This window comes from Polypterus senegalus, chromosome 6 (assembly GCF_016835505.1).
Source record: "Polypterus senegalus isolate Bchr_013 chromosome 6, ASM1683550v1, whole genome shotgun sequence".
Lineage (NCBI taxonomy): Eukaryota > Metazoa > Chordata > Cladistia > Polypteriformes > Polypteridae > Polypterus > Polypterus senegalus.
The window spans coordinates 62,304,478-62,325,605 of NC_053159.1; the positions used below are offsets into that span (position 1 = coordinate 62,304,478).

The following is a 21,128-nucleotide window of genomic DNA, read 5'->3' on the forward strand; positions in this document are numbered from 1 at the left end:
GAGTTCGCAAATTCAACTTCCGGATAGTTCTAAACAGGCAAAGAGGACTTTTGCTTTGTGAAACTCGATATTATTCGTAAAATTACACTGGCGCATCATCATTCCGGCGAGGAGTAAAGCACCCTCCCTCCTCCCGAACTCTAAACGGAAAAAGCAAGCGTCCCGCCTTGTCGCGCGCGCCGCTGCTGCCGCCTAGTTAAAGCCCACGCGCCAAACTGTACAGCTGGTCTCGTGGCGCCGTTGCCCCGGGAGACTAAGGACGCCTCTCTTTGGGGAAGCGAGGCCTTTTGAGTAATTCATTTTAAATAATCTTGTGTAGCACGTGTGGTTTGTAGATGGAAGCGGATAAATCGTGCCCGAACCTTGAACGAAGAACGTTGCACTAGAAAGAGCAAGTTACTGCACATTGGGTTCCTAGTAACTTCCGTAAGTTTACTGTTGTTTGTGTTTCTGTGGGTGTGCAAGGACTGGGTGCGACATGACGCGAGTTTGCACAGATTGAGATAGCTGTCTTATGTCTGTACGTTCATGTGTGTACTTCTTGCGCATTCCTGCTGTTTTGCAACCGAGGACACGAACTGGATGAACCGCGCCCCCGAAATGCGACACCCGCAGTCAAATACAATAGTGTGCGTAGGGAAAACTTAGGTAAGGCCACATGACCAGCAAGAATGTGTTGGTTAGTGTGGACTTGGCAGTGGGGAGAACGGTTGTGGCAATTCAAGCAGACTATCACGGGAAGCACCACTTTATATTAAATCTGTAACATTCTTTAACCTGATTAATACCATTGAGGGTCAGAGATATGTGTGAAATTGTTCTTTTATTATGTTAAACATGCTTCATTTTGATTGCAAAAAAATTCGGGAACGAAAAAGTAGAACATGAATTGATAAACATGATTCCCAAAGATTATATTTGCATTTAAAACATTTCATTATAGTTTACATTGAATGAAAAACATCATCAGAATAATCCAGTCTTTCGTGACTGAATATGCAAAAGTCAGTGCATTTTTGTTTATTTTAAAGTGCTGTCACAAGATGGTGCACTTAAATACATTTACAGATTATAAAATTTACAGTAAAGTTTCAAAATATGCCACATTTACATGCTTATAAGTACGGTTGTCTTTTTAAATATACAGTAATAGAATAATGAAGAAAACTGTCTGCTCAAATATAACATTTTGGAATTTAGTGAATTAAACGAAATGTGAGAATGTAAGAAATTAAGCTAAATTAGGCAGTTTGCAGTGAAATAAGGGAAATTAAACACTCAGCAATGTTTCTGCAATTACTTTTTTATTTAACAAAGTCAAACTCTGATTGATGCAGACCTACTGACTGCTCTCTTCTTAAAGGGACACTTACACTTTAGCATGGCACATGATTGTGTACTCAACTGGGCTGTGATCATAAGATGGTTTGATATGTTCTCTGTCACTGTCCGTGCCCAAGGTTCTCAATTGCTCTGCCACTTCACTCCACAACGCCCAGGAAAAGTAGACTGATTAAAGGGGAGAAGATACAATTTTAACAGGAAAATATAATAATTGTTAATAACAGCTGAATATGGCTTAAGTTTATTTTAGAAAAATGAGTAACATACATTTTTGCATTGTGAACGGTCTAATCCACAGAAGGTTGTGTTAATGCAATGGATGTTTAACCTTGATTTCAATGCAGAAACTTAAAAGGTATCCCCTAGAAGACAGTTCAGTGTAGCTGATAGTTGTAAATTCTGCCGTTGTGGGAGTTTTCTACAGAGGTATAAGAACTCCGGCTTTTTTTGTGATTGCAGTAAAAGCACTTGAATGAATACTTTATTTGTTTAGATTAAAGAGGAACAAAATAATTGACAGCTTTACATGGTAAATAGAAAAACATGAAATTAGTTTTAAATTGGCTTCAATATAAAGACTTAAGAACTGAAGTTTTATGGTCACACTTCCTACTTCTGTTAATGATAATTATTGCAGTACTGTAGTTGATATTTTAATCGTGAACACTTCAGTTTTGGGGGCAAGGATTTTTGGCCGCAATAAATTCTGCAATGACACAAAGTGTAACCAGATAGTAATCTAACACTGGATGCTGCATCTCTGTTACAATTTTGCTTCCCATGGATACCATCTTTTACATTAGTAGGTGCTAAATAACTGAGAGTCTTAGATTATAATTCACAATAATTCAGAAATGCTTCATATTAACTGTACTGTATGTAGTATGTAGGCTGGCAAGCTGTTCATTATAACTTATATAAGGATACACCTTAGTATCATCATAGCTTCTTTCTGTCAACCCTAATGTGGACAAAGCACACAATCAGCCTAACTGACTAAGCAATGAAAATTTTGAAAATGAATTTGCCACTTGGTCGATCTTGTGCATTATTGTACTTTTTTCACAATGGATATTATCTGTTCTTCAAGTAAAATGCAGTACTGTATTCGATCAAATTGACCCAGAGTAAGCAGGTAACATCCATCCATTCATCACCACACCCATGTGAACCAGTTCAAGTTCAGCTACATTTTTAACTGAACATTGCTAAGGGGTACATTTTCCCACACTTGAGGGACTCACTAATAACCTGCTGTTTTAAGTGAATCTGCTTTCCAAGTTCCTATATTTTCACACACTTAATTTTTACCTATTGTCTTTCTAAAGGCTGCCATAATGGTTATTATTACTGCCTCACAGATCCATAATTCTGAGTTAGACTCTCATGTTTGTTCATTGTTTGTATGGATTATGCAAAATTTCTGTGTGGGCTTTCCTCTGGGCACTCTGGTTATTTTTATTGGTGTTTACAAATTGACCTTGTATGGCTGGAAATGTCAATGGACTGTTTTCCCATTCAGGGCTGGTTCTTTCCTTGCCACAAGTGCTGATAGGCATATGACCCACGTAAATATGAATTTGATTAAGCAGGTTTGAGAGTGTTAGTATATCTTTTTAAAGCTGGATTCACAATTGGTGATCTTAGATATGTTGAGGGATGTTGACAGAAAGGCTACTTTTTGAGAAGGCTGACTACATTCTTGGTTTGCTGTGTATCATTCTAAATATGTTTTTTTTTTTTTAAACTTTAGAGCCTTAGCGATGGCTTTGACACTCTTTGTAGGCTGACAGACCTCAAGAAAACCTTTTTAAGGGATTTTCACAGGTCTCTTTTGACTGGGGTAGCATGGTGGCTCATTTGTAGCATAGTGGTAATACTGCTACCTTATAGTAAGAAGACCAGAGTTCCAATTTCCTCCCAGAGTCCAAATACATGCAGGTTAAGTGGACTGCTAATGTTAAATTGGCCCTAGTGTGCATGTTCACCATGCAATGGACTTGTGCCCTATCCAGGGGATTGTTCGTGCTTTGTGCTTTATGATTGCTGGAATAAACTACAGCACCCAGCATAATCCTGCTCATGATTAAGTTGTCTTAGAAAATGGCATAGTATGGTTTATTCCTCTTTTGATTAAGTTGCAGTGTGCTTCCATAACCTGCATGCTAAGAACGTCACTTGGATAGTGAATACCAGAGGTATATTGGATAGTCCTGATGTGAATAAGGCCTTATTGTTAATAGAATTATTCAAAGATGCATTATCTAACCTGTTTAGTCCACTTTATGATCTATGGTTTATAACAGTAGCATTAAGCACAAGGCAATTCTAACCTTCATACGTGCATGTGTGTAATGTGGGAGGAAAACAGAATTAAAGTTTTCAAACATTCAAATTACATTATAATATGGACTCAGAGATCTTGCACATATTTACAACTATAATGTATTAATATATAGTTAATTACAAATCATGCAACATTTACAAATGTTAACACAAAAATTAAATTAATAGTAAAAAAAAAAGCAATTCCAAAACTTTTGTAGAACAGAGCAATTAAAAAATATTGTGTTGTTCTTTAATGTGTAGTTTTTCTTTGCTTTTACTTCATTCAATTTGCAGTAAATAATCTGCCTTCTGTACCTTTAAAAAAGAAGTTGGTAATATTTTTTCATTTTACATTTAATTTTTTTTACTTCCCCAGTTTACAACATATAATTTCCCTCCACTCATTGCTACATTCTAATTCTACAAATGTCATTTTCTACCCTGCTTAATCCAGCCCAGACATCAACGGGGGTGCTGTAGCCAATCCCAGCTAGCATATGGTGCAAGGCAGGAACAAACCCTGGACAGGGCACCAGAGATGCCAGACTGGAAGTGTCGGGGCCTGGAGACAACAACCCAGAAGTGGTGTCCTGAGGACTGGCGGTTATCCTATTTATAGAAACAAGAGGAGAAGCATTAGGAAACAGTGCCAACCCTCTGCTGAGGCGTAATTACAACTAGATGTCTTCAAGTTGTTTCCCAAATGCATGTATATGACAATATATATATATATATATATACAGTGTTCTCCCCAGAAAGTTTTTCCAGCCGGGTGACATGAAAAAGTAGCCGGGTGGGGCGGGATGGGGAAATTTGGCGGTGGGAATAATTAAATGTGCACTATTTTTATTAGTTAATTATTATTTTCCAAAAGGTCAATATGACTTCCTTTTTTAATGTTTGACACTTGTGCCAGAATATTTTTATTAAATTTAAGAAGTATCCAGTTCAGGATCCTGCAACCCAACAAAAATTTTAAATAACAATTGTTATGACATAAACCAAGAGTCACAAGTATTGTCGCTGTCGGGAAAAAAAGTGAAAACAATGAAAAAAAGTATTGTAAACCTCCCTCCATCCATTTTCCAACCCGCTGAATCTGAACACAGGGTCACAGAGGTCTGCTGGAGCCAATCCCAGCGCACAAGGCAGGAACCAATCCCGGGCAGGGTGCCAACCCACCGCAGGACACACACAAACACACACTAGGGCCAATTTAGAATCGCCAATCCACCTAGCCTGCATGTCTTTGGACAGTGGGAGGAAACTGGAGAGCCCGGAGGAAACCCACGCAGATACAGGGAGAACATGCAAACTCCACACAGGGAGGACCCGGGAAGCAAACCCAGGTCTACCAACTGCGAGGCAGCAGCGCTACCAGTGTGCCACCATGCCGCCTGTATGGGAAACCTAATGAAGAAAATTTTTAAAACATTCTTCAAAGCCAACTTGCATATGCAGAAGGTGTCTTCAGTTAAATACTTATTCTTCTTTTCTTCCTAGAAGCCCTGTTGTCTGCAGCTTTCCCATAATCTAAGTCCCCAGGATCTGGGCCCTACAAGGAGATCAGCATGAGATTATTTAGTGTGCTTTGATTCATGCAATTTCTTAAACATGTCTTGATCATTTTAAGGACAGAAAACCCTCTTTCACATTTATGAGCTATGAGCTAGTCTGGCTAAATGTGGAAAAGACTCTTTGAGCTCTGATGCCATTGCCATTTTTAGTAAAACCTGTTTTGGACTGAAGTCTTTGTATGATTGACGTCTGATCATTTTTGATGCAACTGTCCATTCTTGCCTGCTACTTTCATGTTTCAAAATTGGAGGGCTTCCATTTTTGGAGTAATGATCAAAAAGAATTTCAGCAGACTCACTTGAATCGTGAGTTTCTGCATTGAAAACTTTTGAAAAGGTGGAAATAATTGGCATCTCATGGAATCTTGCATCTAGGTTCTTGACAACTGTCTCTAGGTATCTATAATAATAAAAGGCAAAGCCCTCACTGACTGACTGACTGACTGACTGACTCTCTCACTCACTCTCTCACTCACTCACTCACTCACTCACTCACTCACTCACTCACTCACTCACTCACTCACTCACTTACTGACTCATCACTAATTCTCCAACTTCCCATGTAGGTAGAAGGCTGAAATTTGGCAGGCTTATTCCTTACAGCTTACTTACAAAAGTTAAGCAGGTTTCATTTCGAAATTCTACACGTAACGGTCATAACGGTCATAACGGTCAACAACATCCGCCATTTTGAACTTTCTTATTTATGGCCCCATCTTCACGAAATTTGGTAGGCGGCTTCCCTGCGCTAACCGAAACCGATGTACTTACTTATTTCGGTGGTATGACGCCACTGTCGGCCGCCATATTGAACTTTCCAACGTCACTAATTTTCCAACTTCCCGTGTAGGTAGAAGGCTGACCCCATCTTCACGAAATTTGGTAGGTGGCTTTCCTGCGCTAACCAAAACCGATGTACGTACTTATTTCGGTGGTATGACGCCACTGTCGGCCGCCATATTGAACTTTTCAACAGTCTTTGTTACTTATGGGCCCATCTTCAAGAAATTTGGTACGCGGGTTCCCAACGCTAACTGAATCCATCTTATGTACATATATACGTCCATAGCCTGCAGCTCAGTCACCGTGTGAGGCGGAATTGGCTGTTGGCTGCCTGCCTATATAAGGCCGTCTGTCGCTCCAGTCTCTACATTCCCTTCCTTGCTTCGCCACGGATTCACGTCTCCCTGCTGATAACTACAGCCTTTTTATTTAATCCACGGCTTCTCCGCTGTTTTATTGTTCATTTATTATGATTATAGTTATTGTGTATGGTATTTTAGACTTACTTTACATTGTTCAGGTACCCATTTCCTTTATCATTCCAACCGTACCTGTATTAGCATGTCTATCGAGGTGATCACCATCGATCAAAGAACTGTCACTTACCGAGTGGTTTCCATGCCCGGAGATGGCACCTACTGTATCTTTTCCATTCTCTTTGTTACATATTGCACGGCCATATCAGGCTCACTCTTGATATCTGGAGAAACATTGTGTCTTATGTATTGAATGACTGGGACAGGTTCAAGGTGTGGACTATTGACGGTACAGGAGATAATTATACTACACAGGAGAACTATAAGAGTGAAATGCTTAAGCCCTTCACCTATGCATCTGCATGTGAGTTGATGGCTGCCGCTGAATTGATCGGTTGTCACTTTCAAGTGTACCGCAATGGCCAAATATTTTACACATTTGGACAACCGCCAATGCCTCTTAAACGTCTTCGATTCACAGGTGACAATTTCAGTAGTGGACACTTTGATGTTTATGAATGTTTAAACTCTCTTGTATACTTTCAACGCTTGACAGATGCCGAATGTCACTTCAACACAAGTCCTACAAATACTGTCGTAATTGAAACAAACCATGAAACTCAAACCGATTATGACAGCAGCAATCCAAGCTGTGAGATTTAAAACAAGATTACTGTTCACATGGCCAACTGTACTTGCATGCTTAAGAGTAAGCTCAGCGCACAGATTGGTCTTATTACAACCGGAGGGCCGAACTCACAATGTGGTATACAAAGAGATCCTTAACAAATAATTATTGGTATATTTTCCCTCAGTTTAAAAAGGTTTAATTTTCTTCTTAATAAAACTTTTAAGGCAGTACTTCGCCGCTGCAAAGCCCGGCTATTTTGCTATATATGTATATAGATATAGATATAATGTGTGTGTGTATGTGTGTATATATATATATACTAGCAAAATACCCGCGCTTTGCAGCGGAGAAGTAGTGTGTTAAAGAAGCAATGAAAAAGAAAAGGAAACATTTTGAAAATAACGTAACATGATTGTCAATGTAATTGTTTTGTCACTGTTGTGAGTGATGAGTGTTGTCATATATATATATATATATATATATATATATATATATATATATATATATATATATATTTACATACACACACATAAACATATATATATATACATATCTATACATATACACATATATACATACATATATATATCTACATATATACACATACATATACACACACACATAAATACATACACACATACATACATACACACACATATATACACACAAATACATATATATATACATACATACACACACACATATATAAACATATATATACATATACATACATATCTACATATATACACACACAGCTATTTCAGATCAGTGCAATACGCTGCTTGTTAAAACGGATAACTCCGCTCTTACGTGCAAGTCTGCGTGGATATTATGAACTATCGATTTGTTCAAGTTCTATTTAAATTTTAAATAGAAGGAATTTTTATTTAGTCGACAGAAATATCTTTGGTAGGAATGGTAAAACAGACAGGAATATTATTCCTGAATAAATCAACTCAAACCTTAAACAACTTATAATATTTTGCTCTCCATAAAAATATATCCTGTCTAAATTATACAAGTTAGAAATAAAGTAAACGTTAAAAGAACAAACATTCAAATTTCTTTACTCTTATGTAATTTTATATAAAAATAAACTTAGATTTTAAATATCCCAAAAGATTTTGCTCTCCATAAAAATATATCCTGTCAAAATTATACAAATTCAAATATGAACATGCTGCATAACAAAACCTGGAAATATAAATAAAATGTGTTCCTTTCAGCAATAACAAATCAAATCATTCAGTTGTCTTTGCTCATATGTCATTTTAGAGCTGGACGCCTGGCATCTTTTTTTGGCCACAGGTTCGTTTCTGTTTGGTGTGAGGTTCTGTGTTGTGGAGATTCTCAGGATGGATTGCAGGTGCTCATCAGTGAGGTGACTCCTGTGTGCTGTTTTGTTAGTCTTTATCACTGAGAAGAGCTTCTCACACAGATATGTGCTACCAAACATGCACAAGGTTCGAGCCGCATGTAGACGGACTTTTTGTTCTTCAAAGTCACCAAAGCGCCGTGCAAACTCAGTGCAGTGCCAGTTTATCAGCAAAGTGTGTATTTGGGAACACCGTAGTGACGACTTGGTTTAACATTACTTGGCAACAGGGAAAGTGGGGCAAGGTGCACTGGTGCATTTGTGTCTCCCATAAAAGCAGCTTCACTTGAAATCACTTTGTGATTGTGCACGGGTAAAAACGTCCGCTGAAGTGTCAGATTCTTATTTAATTATCTGCTTTCTGTATCTTCTGCATTGCATTCAGGTTACCCTGATGTTTTGTCTCATAGTGCCGCCTTAGATTAAATTCTGTAATTACAGCCACATTAGCTCCACAAATGAGACACACGGGTTCAGTAAACATATACTCAGCCTCCCATCGGTTTTAAAGGCTCTATTTTCAGAATCAACTTTTCTCTTCAGCATCGTGTGAGCTAGCTTCGCAATAACTTGCAGCATCATAAGGTAGACTTGATTAACGCGGTAAGTGTTGGCAAGGCAGCTGAAGCGCTGCATTATGGGATCTGTAGTTTATTGTGTTACCAGCGCTTCATATACCCGGCTTTAATAACAATAATACAGTATATAAAATGATCTCGGGCCGGATATAATTACACGCGGCCGGATGTGGCCCGCCCTTGAGTTTGACACATATGGACTAAATAGAACTTGAAAAGATATATTTTTCAAATGTGATCGCAATTCAGATAGAGTTGACGCGCACTACAGCCTGCATGCCTCAATAAGTCATCCTCCCTCGCTCTTACTTTTTACCGCTCATCTAATGAATACACTGAGTATGGCTTTACCAAAACAATCATTGATGGCTAATAAAGTATCCATTATTCGAGTATGTAGATCGGGATATATATATATACATATATATATACCCGCGTATCGCAGCGAGAAGTAGTGTGTTAAAAAGCTAGAAAAGAAAAGGGAACATTTTAAAAATAACGTAACATGACTGTCAATATACAGTATTTGTTTTGTGAGTGTTACTGAGTGTTGCTGTCATCAAGGATTTGATTATCATTATTTCTTTCAATCAGGTTGTATTTGTAGGATGTGTTGTGTTCAAGTTACATTCCGTGTTTGTCAATCGCTGTAAAGATGACAGGTTTCATTCATCGATTCGCTTCTTACTGCATCAATAAACAGCTCGTCTTCTTCTTTATCTGAGACCTGACACACTGCATGCACGGGTTTTTACACTGTCTTCCTTTAGCGGACATTGACTTTTTCCAACGTGTGCTTTGTTTCCGCAGTAGCTGGATTTATGAATATGCTTGTATGTATCAGACGCTTCATATTTTTGCTGCCTTTTCAATTGTGTAATTCGGTTTTGTTCAGCTCTTTGGAACTGTTGCTTTTATCTGTGCACTGCGCCAGTTCACGTGAGCCACTCGTGTACATGCATCGAAGGTTCCCAGCTGTGCTGGTGCCATCTCGTCCTATGTCCATGGCTGTATTTAATGTTACCTTAGTCCTGGCACTTAAAACTTTCTCTTGCAGTTTCGCTGAGTTTGTGCCAAACACCACCCTGACCATCTCATCTTCCTCTCCATAAGCACAGTCCTTCACCCGTGAATATTTAGTGGAGTTTGCTATTGGATTGCCGCTGACGGACGGCCTTATATGGGCAGGCACTAAATTACAAACGCCAGCGGCAGCCTGTCTATGAACTTAATTTAAAGTGTAGGTTTACATCGTGCTTTGTTTCCGAAGTAGCAGAACTCATGAATATGGTTGTATATGTCACTCGCTCGCTTCTTATTGTTTCGCTGCCTTCTCAATTATATAATGCATGTTTTCTTCAGCGCTTTTTTGAGGTCTTCCTGGTTTTCTATGTACTGCGTGATTACGTGGGAGGCGTGATGATGTCACACGAAACTCCCCCCACGGCGTTGAAGCTCATCTCCATTACAGTAAATGGAGAAAACTGCTTCCAGTTATGACCATTACGTGTAGAATTTCGATATAAAACCTGCCCAACTTTTGTAAGGAAGCTGTAAGGAATGAACCTGCCAAATTTCAGCCTTCCACCCACACGGGAAGTTGGAGAATTAGTGATGAGTGAGTGAGTGAGTGAGTGAGTGAGTGAGTGAGTGAGTGAGGGCTTTGCCTTTTATTAGTATAGATATATATATATATATAGAGAGATAGATAGATAGATATAGATATATATACAGTATATATAATGTGTGTATGTGTATGTATGTACAATATGTATGTGTATATATATATATATATAGAGAGAGAGAGATAGATATAGATACAGTGGTGTGAAAAACTATTTGCCCCCTTCCTAATTTCTTATTCTTTTGCATGTTTGTCACACAAAATGTTTCTGATCATCAAACACATTTACTATTAGTCAAATATAACACAAGTAAACACAAAATGTAGTTTTTAAATGATGGTTTTTATTATTTAGGGAGAAAAAAAATCCAAACCTACATGGCCCTGTGTGAAAAAGTAATTGCCCCCTTGTTAAAAAATAACCTAACTGTGGTGTATCACACCTGAGTTCAATTTCCGTAGCCACCCCCAGGCCTGATTACTGCCACACCTGTTTCAATCAAGAAATCACTTAAATAGGAGCTGCCTGACACAGAGAAGTAGACCAAAATCACCTCAAAAGCTAGACATCATGCCAAGATCCAAAGAAATTCAGGAACAAATGAGAACAGAAGTAATTGAGATCTATCAGTCTGGTAAGGTTATAAAGCCATTTCTAAAGCTTTGGGACTCCAGCGAACCACAGTGAGAGCCATTATCCACAAATGGCAAAAACATGGAACAGTGGTGAACCTTCCCAGGAATGGCCGGCCGACCAAAATTACCCCAAGAGCGCAGAGAAGACTCATCCGAGAGGTTACAAAAGACCCCAGGACAACGTCTAAAGAACTGCAGGCCTCATTTGCCTCAATTAAGGTCAGTGTTCACGACTCCACCATAAGAAAGAGACTGGGCAAAACGGCCTGCATGGCAGATTTCCAAGACGCAAACCACTGTTAAGCAAAAAGAACATTAGGGCTCATCTCAGTTTTGCTAAGAAACATCTCAATGATTGCCAAGACTTTTGGGAAAATACCTTGTGGACTGATGAGACAAAAGTTGAACTTTTGGAAGGCAAATGTCCTGTTACATCTGGCGTAAAAGGAACACAGCATTTCAGAAAAAGAACATCATACCAACAGTAAAATATGGTGGTGGTAGTGTGATGGTCTGGTGTTGTTTTGCTGCTTCAGGACCTGGAAGGCTTGCTGTGATAGATGGAACCATGAATTCTGTCTACCAAAAAATCCTGAAGGAGAATGTCCGGCCATCTGTTCGTCAACTCAAGCTGAAGCGATCTTGGGTGCTGCAACAGGACAATGACCCAAAACACACCAGCAAATCCACCTCTGCATGGCTGAAGAAAAACAAAATGAAGACTTTGGAGCGGCCTAGTCAAAGTCCTGCCCTGAATCCAATTGAGATGCTATGGCATGACCTTAAAAAGGTGGTTCATGCTAGAAAACCCTCAAATAAAGCTGAATTGCAACAATTCTGCAAAGATGAGTGGGCCAAAATTCCTCCAGAGCGCTGTAAAAGACTCATCGCAAGTTATCGCAAACGCTTGATTGCAGTTATTGCTGCTAAGGGTGGCCCAACCAGTTATTAGGTTCAGGGGGCAATTACTTTTTCACACAGGGCCATGTAGGTTTGGATTTTTTCTCCCTAAATAATAAAAACAATCATTTAAAAACTGCATTTTGTGTTTACTTGTTTTATATTTGACTAATGGTTAAATGTGTTTGATGATCAGAAACATTTTGTGTGACAAACCTGCAAAAGAATAAGAAATCAGGAAGGGGGCAAATAGTTTTTCACACCACTGTATATATAGAAATATATATAGATATTAGATATATATATATAGATATAGATATATATACTCTATATATAATGTGTGTGTGTGTGTATGTATGTATGTGTATATGTATATATGTATGGATATGTATATATATTTATGTTTATATGTGTGTTTGTGTGTATATATATATTTGACAGCAACACTCATCACTCACAACAGTGACAAAACAATTACATTGACGATCATGTTACGTTATTTTCAAGATGTTTCCTTTTCTTTTTCATTACTTCTTTAACACACTACTTCTCCGCTGCAAAGCGCAGGTATTTTGCTAGTTTATCATATATTGCAGTTTTAAATGACATTACTTCACTTTGTGTATAAACAATGTGGAGATCTGACCATTCTTCTGCCAGACAATGATGAAGGCTTTGAAAATATCTCCCAGGAGTGTCTTTTAACTCCATGATGGACAATTTTGTGGTGAGCAAAATTGGCTCAGTTTCGGTAAGATTGACATCTTGCCTTTGCTAAACTTTAGATAAATTGGATAACAAAGGTAACATGTCTGAAAGCATCATCAGAGAGGAAACTAAATTGTACGTTTTAATACATCTGCTTAATCCATCAGCTGTAATGTCATTTCGTTCAGTGGCCTCTCTTTCCAGTGCAGCTATGACACTCATCGTACACTGTTGTAGTGACTGTACTGCAAAGTCATGAGACAGCCACCTAGTGACATTGGCCATTTTCAGCTTAATCTGGGGAATGTTCAGAATATTTTGAATTTCTGTTAAACCAGCCATCCTAACTGAAGAATTTTGGAAGAAATAGAACAGCTGCCTTAAGATGTCATTCATTTTTGTTAAATAAGGTACAGCAGCTGCTGCTTGGGCATTTGCAAGGGCCAATCGGTGGTTTACACAGTGACAGTTGACCAAGAGTCCAGATGTTTAATCGTTAAGCAGTTTTGCCACACCTTTCTGTTTCCCAATCATAACAGCCGCTCCATCTGACCCTAGTCCAACCAGATTGGCAGTTTTCATGCCTAGAGTGTCTATAGTCTCACTTAGTGTGTTGGTTATAGTCTCCGCTTTGCCATCAATCATATTGCGGGTTGATGCAAAAGTAATTCTCACCACTTTAGTGACCTGGCAAACATATTTAATGTAAATAATTAATTGTTTTACAATGGAGATGTCTGTAGTTTCATCACACAGAATACTGAAAACATTTTCAGCGTGTATATTTTTCAGTATGTTAGATTTTATTTCTGATGCTAAGGCATTTTTACCAACATTGAGATGCTGTAAGAAGGAACAACCCATTTCTTTACAGTGTTCCAACAGCTTTTCAAACATCTTTGTATGTGGCAACTCATTTTTTGCCAACCAATACATGGATCTTAAAGCTCCCACAAAGGCATCTCTCTGTGAGTTATTTAACACAGATACAGATCTTTCAATTTGACCAATTCCAGTTTGCTCTAGTACATGCTTTCCTAAAAGGTCAGCAGAAGACTCAATGTGCGTTTTACTTTTTTCATGGTCCAGTAAGCTTTCTTTTCGAATTCTTGTGAATGACACGTTTACCCAAGGTAACTCTCTCCTTGGGGGATGTTTGTTTGAATATTTCATGCACAATGAGCACCACATACCATTTTCTTTGACCATTAGCCAATCAACATCTTTAAACCATTATTTGTTTATGCCGGATAAGCGGTGCTTAGATTTATCAATTGGCAGAGTGTGTGCTGAAGAGATTTCCCCTGATGGACCAGCCTCTGCAATGTCTTTGTCTGAAATTGCCACATGAGGAGTTGACGCTGCACCTTCATTAGTTTGTGGTGTCTCTTTTCTGAAATAACTGAGCAGTGTTGTTTTCTGAACACTTTTTTTGCTCATGTTTGTAAAACTTTTGGAAAAAATTAAAAATACCTATGAATAAGACTTTTGAGTGGCAAAGTGAGAGCCTGTTGTATATTCAATGCACACTTGCACTACGGCAGGAAAAGATATCAACAAAAAATGGTAGATGGGTCACTTTAACAAAACTATGGAAGCATATTAGGGCCACGATGAAAAAAAAAAAACTATATGTTGAGAATAAAGTCGACATGTTGACTTTATTCTCGACATTTCCACTTTATTGTCGCAGTTTAAGTCGAGATTAAAGTTGACATTTCCACCTTATTCTCATAGTTTACTTTGTCATGTTCTACTTTAATGACATACTACAAGAATAAAGTCAACATGTCGACTTTATTCTTGACATAAATTTAGCAGCACTACATAGACTGCACTGACACTGAAAACAGAGACGTCACTTCCTGATGTCCTTTTTCTGATATTTGATAGGCTAGTTCCACTAGACTTTTTTTATTTTATCAGTCCTCCTCTCGCCCGCCCACTTCCACATCCTCTTTGCTTGTGAAGTGTCACTCCGCTCCCGCTATTACCATGTACACCCCCCCTCTCGAAAGCCCACCTCCGAATACTCTGCTTGTGAACTCCGCTAAGCCTCGTCCCCGCTATTAGCTTTAGCACCGAATAATCGGCAACATCCCGTCCCACGCCTCTCCCTTCGCAACTTGCGATCCTGCTTCTAAAATATTTGCCCACCTGCCCGCTCGTTCCTTGCGATATGACAGCTCCTAAATTCAACTAAATTAGCCGGGCAGAGCGCCCGGATAAAAGATGCTAGGGAGAACACTGTATATTGGTGGCAGCCTACCTGGCTGATGATGGAGCCTCAGTTTCCCGCAGGGCTCCATGGGAGATGGAGTCCTCAACAGCCCTGTGGGGATCGGGGGTGGCCGCCAGGGGGAGCTGCATGGGTCCCGGAGCCCTGCTGGACAAGCCTTCAGCCTCACCTGGAACAGCAATTAGATCCAGGTGGTCAAGCACCTGGAACATTTCCAGGTGGGCAATAAAAGGGGCCAGCCACCACCACTCAGTGGCCAGAGTCGGGAGATGAGGACGAAGCTTCAAGGAAGGAGTGGTGGTGCCAAAAGGGCGTGTTTTGGTTTGGTTGTGTTGTGTTTATTGTGGGGCTGTGTTGTGGCTGGGGGGTTCATGGGGAAGATGTGCCCTCCTGCTGAAGAAAATTAAATTCTTGTGTTTATTTTATATGTGCCTCTGTGTCAGTCTGTGTCAGGTCAGCGCCAGTATAGTGCCCTTGTTACAATATATATATATATATACAGTATATATATGTTTGTGTATGTTTGTATGAGGGCATTTGATAATTTATTTACCTCAGTAGGATAAAAAAGAGTTTTCAATATAGCTCATAGGTCCATACATTTCATCCGCTTTTCCTGCAATGACTTTACCCCTTTGAAAAAATTTTTTTGTTTGACCTTCAAACCAGGACGGCACAGCTGCCTTGATGTCTTCATTATTTGAAATACACTGTCCACGGAGAGATTTCAGGAAATAATCTGAGGGAGCCAGGTCAGGACTGTAGGGTGGATGGTTCAGCTGTACCTACTGTACATTCTCGGAAGGCAGCTTGTGATTGATGTGACATGTAAAAAGGTGCATTGTTGTGAAGAAGCAGCACACCTGGTGTGAGTTTTCCTTGTCTTTTCTCCTTGATTGACTCCCGCAGAGCAATCACTATTGTGGCATAACTCTCCCTGATTATGGTTGTCTTGTGTGACATGAACTCCAGAAGCAAAAGTCCTTCAGTATCCCAGAAGATAGTTGCCATGACTTTGGCTACAGATTTTTGTTTCTTGAATTTTTTTTTTTGTGGGATGACTTGTTATTCTACTGCATTGACTCCATTTTGGACCCAGGATCTCTGTAATAGACCCAAGTTTCATCCCCAGTCCCCAAACGACGAAAGAAATTCACTTAGTCTTCATGGAGCATCTCCAAGTTCTTCTAAAGGCATTGGAGCCTCGTGGCCTTTGACATACCCAGCTTTTTTTGAATTATTTTCCGAACTGTACCTGCCGAGATGCCCATTTCTTCAGCTATTCGGGAAGCCTTAATTTGTCTGGCTGACAAAATTAAATCCTTGACTTTCTTGCACATATCTGTAGTAGCTACTCCCACAGGCTGTCCAGTGTGAGGGTCATTTTCAATGGACTCTCTACCTTACTTAATCTGCTTGTTCCAAATTTTTACTTTGTAGGATGATGGGGCAGACTCACCATAACTGCAGGCATGTGTTCATGAATCTGTTTTGGCTTTTTCCCTTCTTTTTTGAGAAATTTTATAACTGGCCATTGCTCCAAATCTAGCATTTTCTTACTTGATTCGCACGAGGACTCCTCTGACATCCTGCCTCTTGGAATGTTAGACTCGCACTAAGCCACAATTGTGTATGAGTAACCTTGAGACAGGTCACAATGTACCTAGACTTGTTTTAACATGCTTGCTACTTTCTTTATTACTCAGATAGATACATTATTGAACACACCTCATACATATACATACTGCTCAAACAAATTAAAAGAACACTTTTTAATGAGAGTACAGCATCAAGGCAGTGAAACTTCTGGGCTGTTAATCTGGTCAGTTAAGTAGCTGCTTTGGTGTTAATGAAATTAACAACAGGTGCACCAGGGGGGCAACAATGAGATGGCCCCCAAAACAGGAATGATTTAACAGGTGGCGTTCACTGACATTTTTCCCTCCTCATCCTTTCAGAATGTTTTTTCACTAGATTTGGCTATGGTCAGTGTCACTATTGGTAGCATGAGGCAATACCTGGACCATACAGAGGATGCACAGGTAGTCCAACGTCTCCAGGATGGCACATCAATAAGTGCCATTGCCAGAAGGTTTGCAGTGTCTCCCAGCACAGTCTCAAAGGCGTGGAGAAGGTTCCAGGAGACAGGCAGTTACTCTAAGAGAGCTGGACAGGGCTGTAGAAGGGCCTTAACCCATCAGCAGGACCGGTATCTGATCCTTTGGGCAATGAGGAACAGGGTGAGCCACTACCGGAGCCTTACAAAATGACCTCTAGCAGGCCACTGGTGTGAATATCTCTGACCAAACAATCAGAAAAAGACTTCATGAGGGTGGCCTGAGGGCCTGACATCCTCTAGTGGGCCCTGTGTTCACTGCCGAATACTGTGGAGCTCGATTGGCATTTGCCATAGAATACTAGAATTGGCAGGTCCACCACTGGTGCCCTGTGCATTTCACAGATGAGAGCAGGTTCACCCTGAGCACATTTGACAGACATGAAAGGGTCTGGAGAAGCTGTGGAGAATGTTATGCAGCCTGTAACATTGTTCAGCATGACCGGTTTGGTGGTAGGTTAGTGATGGTCTGGGGAGGCTTATCAATGGAGGGATGCACAGACCTCTACAGGCTAGACAAAGGCACCTTGACTGCCATTAGGTATCGGGATGATATCCTTGGAGCCATTGTCAGACCCTATGTTGGTGCATTGGATCCTGGAATCCCCCTAGTGCACAACAATTTCTGACCTCATGTGGTGAGTGTATGCAGGCAGTTCCTGGTCCAGATCTGGGAGGAGATCCCCCAGGACACCATCCGTTGTCTCATTAGGAGCATGCCCCAACGTCAGGCATGCATACAAGCACGTGGGGGCCGTACAAACTACGGAGTACGATTTTGAATTGCTCTGTAGGTTGATGATTTTCATTTTCATCAAATGATGTGGCATCCTTTCATTCCTAACACTTTACCCAGTCCATATCTGTATAGATATTTTGAGATCTGATGTGTTTTCAAAGTGTTCCTTTAATTTTTTTGAGCAGTTTATATATAAACTGCTCAAAAAAATTCAAGGAACACTTTGAAAACACATCAGATCTCAATGGGAAAAAGAAATCCTCCTGGATATCTATACTGATATAGACTGGGTAATGTGTTAGGAACGAAAGGATGCCACATCGTTTGATGGAAATGAAAATGATCAACCTACAGAGCCCTGAATTCAAAGACGCCCCAAAAATCAGAGTGAAAAAATTATTTGGCAGGCTAGTCCATTTTGCCAAAATTTAATTGCAGCAACTCAAAATTGTACGCAACACTTTGTATGGCCCCTGTGTTCTTGTATACATGCCTGACAACATCGGTGCATGCTTCTAATGAGATGACAGATGGTGTTGTGGGGGATCTCCTCCCAGATCTGGGATGGACCAAAACATAATGTCCCAGAGGTGTTCTATTGGATTTAGGTCAGGAAAGTGTGGTGGCCAGTTAATGGTATCAATTCCTTCATCCTCCAGGAACTGCCTGCATACTCTCACCACATGAGGCCAGGAATTGTCATGCACCAGGAGCCACTGTACCAGCATAGGGTCTGACAATGGGTCCAAGGATTTCATCCTGATACCTAATGGCAGCCAAGGTGCCTTTGTCAAGCCTGTAGCGGTCTGTGTGACCCTCCATGGATATGCCTCCCCAGACAATCATTAACCCACCACCAAACTGCTCATGCTGAATGATGTTACAGGCAGCATAATGTTCTCCATGGCTTCTCCAGACCCTTTCACTTCTGTCACGTGCTCAGGGTGAACCTGCTGTCATCTGTAAAAAGCACAGGGCACCAGTGGTGCATCTGCCAATTCTGGTATTCTATGGCGAATGCCAATCGAGCTGCATGCTGCTGGGCAGTGAGCTCAGGGCCCATTAGAGGACATGGGGCCCTTGGGTCACCCTCATGAAGTCTTTCTGGTTGTTTGGTCAGAGACATTCACACCAGTGGCCTGCTGGAGGTCATTTTGTAGGGCTCTGGCAGTGCTCATCCTGTTCCTCCTTGCCCAAAGGAGCAGATACTGGTCCTGCTGATGGGTTATGGACCTTCTATGGCCCTCTCCAGCTCTCCTAGAGTAACTGCTTGTCTCCTAGAATCTCCTCCATGCCCTTGAGACTGTGCAGGGAGACACAGCAAACCTTCTGGCAATGACATGTATTGATGTGCCATCCTGGAGAAGTTGGACTACCTGTGCAACCTCTGTAGGCTCCAGGTATCGCCTCATGCTACCAGTAGTGACACTGACTGTAGCCAAATGCAAAACTAGTGAAGAAACAGTCAGAAAAGATGAGGAGGGAAAAATGTCAGTGGCCTCCACCTGTTAAACCATTCCTGTTTTGGGGGTCATCTCATTGTTGCCCCCTAGTGCATCTGTTGTTAATTTCATTAACACCACAGCAGCTGAAACTGATTAACAACCCCCTCTGCTACTTAACTGACCAGATTGATATCCCATAAGTTTCATTGACTTTATGCTATACTCTGATTAAAAGTGTTCCTTTAATTTTTTGAGCAGTATATATATATATATATATATATATATACACTGTGTTTTGTGTGTGTGTGTGTGTGTACTATTAATTATATAATTCTAAATATATGTTTGAATTTATACATTTTTAACAAATACATTTTAAATGCAGTGTTTTTGCCTATCTAGTTATATAGTCTCCTGCTTTAGTTAAACCTTTAGCTTGTTTTTTGAATTTACATACTGTATTTGTCATATTGACACAAATGACAGTTATTATACTTTACAAAAATGATTGGATTTTTATTTGTAACTAGTAATAAAGTTTCATTCAAGAGCTTGTGAGAGTCTTTGTACAGAATTTATAATGAAAAATATGGTGTTTTGGAATATTATTGATACTTTTCAGAAATTGTATTAGGTGAGTAGGTTAGAGAATGCTAACTTAGGTTTGTCAAGTTATTATTCAAGGCATTAGTAGTCCAAAATGATTTTAAAAGGTGGAAAATTGTATTGCTTTGATGTACTGAAAATGTATGGTTTTCTCTGTCATGTGTATATATGTGTTTCATAAAAGTCAGAAAGGTCAAGAGACCTCTGTTTTATATTCAAGTTGGTCACTGTTAGTATTTACTTTGATTATTCTCACTGTGCTTATATGGCTTATTTGGCTTTTCTTTGCATATTCCTTTTTTACATATCCCAGTATCAATGGATTAAATAGTAAGGTCAAGGGTTAATTAGCATTTCTTAAGTTTAATTTGTTAGCGTGTGTGTGTGTGTATGTCTGAGCATGCTCTACTATGGACTGGCATTGCATCCAGGATTGCTTCATGGTTTTCACTCAGTGCTGCCATAATGGGCCATGGCTTTTCATAGCCACATACTGTAATTGAAAAAGATAGTATGTACAAGAGGTAGATTTATGATCTCAAATATGTACATTTACTTTATCACCCATAATTTACACTTCTTGGGTTGAGAATGACAGACCAGACCTCCATAATTAAACCAGTCGTCTACTGCTCCTTATGGGGAATTTCAAAGCACTCCCAGATTGTTGTGAGATACAGTATGTTTCTGAGGATTACTGTGAGTGTCAAAAGATCTGGTTTTTATCCACTGGGGGTTAACACATAGTGCTGTCATATATTTATGTTGTCACTATGATAATCATAAGTGCAGTGAGAGAGGTCACACAAAAAATTCTAAATTGTATCACAAGGACAAGAAACAAACTTTGTTAATTCAGTTTCAGTAATGAACATTATGTCACAAACTGAATGTTCATATGTCGAAAATCCATGTAACAAGCTATGAGAAATATGTTTCTAACATGTTTTGGAATCTACTCTTGGGTCTGTGCCCCATTGAGCTTTATGCATAGACTGCCTTCTTTTATTACTGGAAAATATA

The 21,128-nt window shown here is 39.7% G+C and overlaps 1 protein-coding gene across 4 annotated transcripts in view; it reads left to right on the forward strand.

Moving 5' to 3' along the window:
* Positions 1–252: 252 nt before the first annotated feature.
* tp73 (tumor protein p73) overlaps positions 253–21,128 on the forward strand; it is a 162,789-nt gene continuing 141,913 nt past the window's right edge. For 2 of the 4 annotated variants that reach the window (XM_039756101.1, XM_039756104.1), the window contains exon 1: positions 253–426. The gene's annotated coding sequence lies outside the window, so the exon portion shown is untranslated. The remainder of the gene's footprint in view (positions 427–21,128) is intronic. The other 2 variants (XM_039756102.1, XM_039756110.1) reach the window with 1 other exon arrangement.